The sequence below is a fragment of the Polypterus senegalus genome, chromosome 18 (genome assembly GCF_016835505.1).
Source record: "Polypterus senegalus isolate Bchr_013 chromosome 18, ASM1683550v1, whole genome shotgun sequence".
Taxonomy (NCBI): Eukaryota; Metazoa; Chordata; class Cladistia; order Polypteriformes; family Polypteridae; genus Polypterus; species Polypterus senegalus.
Window position 1 is genome coordinate 85,210,129 of NC_053171.1, and position 6,000 is coordinate 85,216,128.

Here is a 6,000-nt window from a genome sequence, read left to right on the forward strand (position 1 = left end):
CAAAAGAATAAAACCAGGGAATTATGTTTTTTTAAGTACTTTATTTAAACAAAAAGTATAACAAGAACAAACTTCAATATACTAAAAGTGTAGATACAACAAAAGTGTTATAAATAACCTATACAAAGAAATGAATAAATATTACAAAAAATTCAAAATATTACATATCATCCTCCCCAGTGCCCTCCTCATTTATGTACATAATAAAACCAAAGCCCGGTCAGCCCAGATTTTCAGTATTATTCACAGAGCATTACTTGTACACAATTCCTTCTGCTACATTCAGCATTCAGCTACAGGGAATGATGTTAAACAGTACCCATGGAAAAGAAGATAATGTACAATCTTAATACAATAAACCAAGGGTATGATGTTAAACAGTTGTTAATTGTAATTAAAATGTAAAAATAGCCGAAAAGGGAAATAGAATGTATAATTACAGCAAAAGTCTCATTGCGAATGGATGAAATTGTAGGTAAAATGTTTGCCTTACCAGGACACAATGTGACACACGATCGTATTTTAATAAGTGTCAATTTTCTTAGCTCTTTTACTGCTTCATCAGGGGAACTTAAAATGTGGAACTTGCCTTGAATACTCACTCTTAATTTAGCAGGATACAAGAGGCTGTATCTGATTTCGGCTTTCCATAAGCGCTGTTTAATGCTGTAAAATTCGGCACGTTTAGCAGCGGTTGAAGATGAGAAATCAGGGAAAATACGAATATGGTTATTTTCAAATATAATCTCTTGTTTCAGTCTGAGAAGTGACATCAAATTTAATTTAGATTGTAATTTGTTGAAATGTACAATAAGGCTTTAACTATTTTATCCACGTATGCTGTAATTTGCTGATGGTGTCTGATTTAAAGTCCTCTCCAACTGTTTTAGATTAGTTCAGGTATGAATTTCACAGGGTTTGGACTTTCGCGGTTGTCAAGGAGATCTTCCCATCTTCTGATATTCTAAAAGTGATTGTCAGTTAGAGGACCGTGTAAGTGTTACCGACAGAGTAGTTTAGTTTTATTTCTCTAAACATTGAGAATTTTTCCCACCAAATCGTTGCCTACAATTAAACATGGTTTTTCCATTTGGGACCTCAACTCTTCTACGTCTCTCTTGCTCCATTTGATTACAACACATACACCTACTCCTGTGCGTATATGGTACATATGCATACTTCATGTACTGTTTATCCTTTAGCTGGTGGAACGAGCTGTCCACCTCCTTCCAATCTGCTGACTCCCTCACTGTGCTTAACAAACATTTGAGGAATCTCTTGTTCTGAGAATATCTAATTGATTATGACGTGGATGTGAAGATTCTTGGTAGCTAAGACAAGAGTAACATGTCTTGTGTTGTTCTGTTACGTTCAGTGCTCTTCACTTGTGATGGTCAATTTTTTAACTTGTTCTTCTGTATCACTTGTTTCAAAAGTCCAGACTGATGTTTGCTTGATTTCTGTTGAGCTCCTTTGTAAGTCACCTTGAATATAAAATAAGTAAATATTGAGATTATAGGGAATCATTGTCGCAGTAGGCAAGAGGTTAACGAAAAATGTCCCCGTTAATACAAAAAATCACATCAGGGAGGGGACAAATTACAAATATGTAGAAAGAAATCATCCTGCCTCTCTAGGCCTGCCTTCAAGTCTGGTCTTATACACTGCCTATTTGAAGAGGGGGTCTCCCCTACCTGGTCATCACTGTGACACACCAAGCTCTTCCTTTAACTCCACTCACTCTGTAGACAGGACAATACCACTACTACTACTATTACTACTAACTCCAGCCAAGTACTGAGGATCACTTGTCAGGTCAGGGACAGTCACCCATCAGCTTCAGTGGCACCAAACAGAGCTTCCTTCAGTGGCCCCTGGTGTCAGTTACATTTAAGGGACCAAATCACTAGGGCAGTTCTCCGCCAATGATAGCACTGTTTCATACACTCCCTTCTGGGAATGTGTGTCCTTTAAGTGTCATGGATTTTTGTCACTTCTGTCATGAGTTGGTCACTTCTAGTTCTTCTACCTAGATCTCTCCTTCCCTTACAAGAGTTTAAAGAAACACCAGGAGCAACTGTGATCTCTATATCTCTAACTTCTATAAATTCCTTGAGGGGAACACTGTATCTTTCTGTAAAAGCCGTCTGGAGTTTTTTTTGTTTTTTCTGTCCCCCCTGGCCATTGAACCTGACTCTTATTCGATGTTAATTAATGTTGATTTATTTTGTTTTCTTATTGTGTCTTTTATTTTTCTATTCTTTATTATGTAAAGCACTTTGAGCTACTGTTTGTATGAAAATGTGCTATATAAATAAATGTTGTTGTTGTTATTGTTATATATATGTAGATATGTATATATATATATATATGTGGATATGTATATATATGTAGATCTGTATATATATGTATATATGTGTCTGTGTGTATACACTGTATATATATATACTGTATATAGATATGTGTGTGTATGTATGTATGTATGTATATGTATGTTTGTATATATGTTCATATATGTATATATGTATATATATATAGATATGTGTATGTGTAGATATGTGTATATGTAGATATGTTTATATGTATATATGTATATGTATATACAGTATGTTTATATGTGTGTGTGTGTGTGTGTGTATATATATATATATGACAGCAACACTCATAACAGTGACAAAACAATTACATTGACAATCATGTTACGTTATTTTTAAAATGTTTCCTTTTCTTTTTCATAACTTCTTAACACACTACTTTTGCTAGTCTATACTAATAAAAGGCAAAGCCCTCACTGACTCACTGACTGACTGACACACTCATCACTAATTCTCCTACTTCCCGTGTAGGTAGAAGGTTGAAATTTGGCAGGCTCATTTCTTACAGCTTACTTACAAGTGTTAAGCAGGTTTCATTTCGAAATTCTATGCCTAACGGTCATAACGATCGATAACGTCCGCCATGTTGAACTTTCTTATTTATGGCCCCATCTTCACGAAATTTGATAGGTGGCTTCCCTGCGCTAACCGAAACCGATGTACATATTTATTTCTGTGGTATGACGCCACTGTCGGCCACCATATTGAACTTTCCAACAGTCTTTGTTACTTATAGGCCCATCTTCAAGAAATTTGGTACGCGGGTTCTCAACGCTAACTGAATCCTACTTACATACATATATACGTCCATAGCCTGCAGCCCCCATCCCCACGCCTCCCTACAAAAGGTTGACATTGATTTGAGGCAAGATTACTGTTCACATGGCCAACTGTATGTTGCATGCTCAAGAGTAAGCTCAGCGCACAGCTTGGTCATATTACAACCGGAGAGCCAAACTGACAACGTGGTATACAAAGAGATCCTTAACAAATAATTATTGGTATATTTTCCCCAGTTTAAAAGGTTTACTTTTCTTCTTAATAAAAATTTTAAAGCAGTACTTTGCTAGTTATATATAAATGAGCCAGATTGATTAAAGGAAGCTTTCTGTTAGATTTCTTCAGTTTGCCATGACATTAACAAGAGCACGTAGGACTCCAGCAGATAGTCAGTCTTCAGCTAAAGACTCTTTTTTTATTGAGTATTTTCCACAACAGCTGCCTGTGACAGTATTTGTAGTACTTAAACTGTGCACTATGGGTATAATTTTTGACTCCTTCGTGTTTAATCAAGTGAAGAATACTCAATTTATAAAGGAGTGAAATGGGAATTCTAAAGAGAGTTAATTAGAGAGGAAAACTGATGCAGAATAGCATTACAATATTTTTTGTCAAGAAATGTCATCAACACGCTGAGGACAATCATCTGGACTTTTTTTGCAGCCTCAAAATGCATTTAAAATGCTAATGTTAGCACTACTGCAGAACTTCTGATACAAGATGCTTTCCCTCCATTTTGATTTGCATAATGATACGGGGATGCACTACAAACCAGGACTCTCTTCTCACCAGCTGTCGGGCACAGTTAAAAGCTGCGTTAGCCGCTAGACACCTGTGATGAAATGCACTGTTTCACAGGCAAGCCTCAGAAATACAGAAGTCATGTTTTCCTAAATCTAAAACTTTGCTACTTTAAAGTGAACATGTACAGTAAAGTTTTAAGTTTTCTGTTTTTACATTTTGTCCCCTGACCAATTTACCTCCATTTTAAAACAGAAGGAAAGGCTGGATATTTTTAACATTTGTAGAGTGCTAGTATAAATTCTGTAAACGCCCAAAAGCAATGAATCCAGAGGACATGAGCTTTCTGAAGGCTATCAAAAGAGGTGGTGTGCACTGATCGAGATGCCAGTACACATTCTGGTGAAGCTACAAATATCTAATATATAAAGCAGAGCAGATGTATGTATATGTGTGTGTGTGTGTATATGTATGTTTGTTTGTCTGCCATACAAATCTGCACCGGGCGTCCGATCGGCACCAAACTGGGATGGGGCTCCTTTGTGACCAGGAGGAGGTCATGTGGTATGTTTGGTTGGGAAAAATGTTCGTGGTGAAGCACAGGGCACCTTTTCACCGACACAACGTTCGGCACATCGACAAGATGGCCGCACGTTACAACAGACCTTCACGGCAGTGCCATCTAGCGGCACGTTTGGTCACTGTGCGTCACTCTTTACCCATGTTTCTTTAAATTGCCAACAGATGGAGCAAGTGTCCAAGTATGAGAAGGCTGACTGCTTTGATCAGGTGGAGGGGAACTGCCGTATGGATGTAAAACGTGAAAGACCCAGTGCATGTGACTGGCTGACACACCCGCGTTTCCACCATTCACCCTCCCACACGCACTCATAGTGCTGTATTTCATTTGCCAACGTCCGTTATATGGAAGCACGTTTGAAGAGAGACTCGCCTTAAAAAGACAGCATCCTTCCCCCACCATTTTCCCCACACACAGCAGCGGTCGTATGTCACTTTTCTCTGTAGTTACCATCACCAACGCCCATTAGATAGCAGCACGGTTCACCACAGACACTCCTTACAAACAGAGCACCCCTCCCCGCCATTTTTCCCAGTATGGTTTCAGTGCTACTCTTTCTCACTGGCTTTCCGTATTTCTGGTGCTATTTGCTCGCTTTCTGACTCACAGTACGATTTCAGTGTTGCTCTTTCTGACTGACTGGTGCTATTTGTTTGCTTTCCGAGGTATTGTAAATAACGTAAATTCATCTCACTGTGGTGCTTACTCCGTACGTAATACCATGTAACACATTATAATTGTCCTGCTTTTCGCTGATATACCCATGCCACCGAAAAAAAGACGTAGAATTGGAAGGTCCACTTCAGATGCCAAAAGAAAGTCTATTTCAAGGGTGTCTGAAACGCCACAGCAGACTGAATCCAGAGTGGACGAACTTACAATAAAATGTGAATCAGAATGCTGTTCTATTTCTATGTTCTGTTTCTTTCATTTGGGAAATTCACCAGTTATAGATTCCCGGGAAACGCCAGGTACTCCTGCTAGTTATGAATATTATACAAACTGGGCTGTTGAGAAGATCTGTCATGATTTACTCCCTAGTTGATCTATAATGTATTTATAATCAATCATAGTTTATGGTTTGAGATTTGAATTTGTGTGTTTCGGTCTGCCTTCGGTAATGTTGTATGTCAATTCTGATACTCATTATTTGAGTACTTTAAGATATATTATTAAAAAACATATCCACACCAATACTAGTTACATCGATTATCCAAATGAACACAGCAGTAATTTTCATTAACTCCAGAGGAAACAGCTCTAGGATTTCAATGGTGAGCATCAAAATGAATGAATGAATGAAAGGTGTAATTTTCAAAATGGAAGAAAACTATGTGACTAAGCAGAATCATTTTATGAACAAACTGAGAAATATTAGAGGGGAAATCAAGCAAGATGTTAATAATATTAATTTGTTGATCTTTTCTTACTGGAACAATTGACAAAATGGACAAATACAATGACAAATATATAATGTTATTAAACTTTTACTACATGTTATCTTCCCTGTCCCCTTCGAGTTCA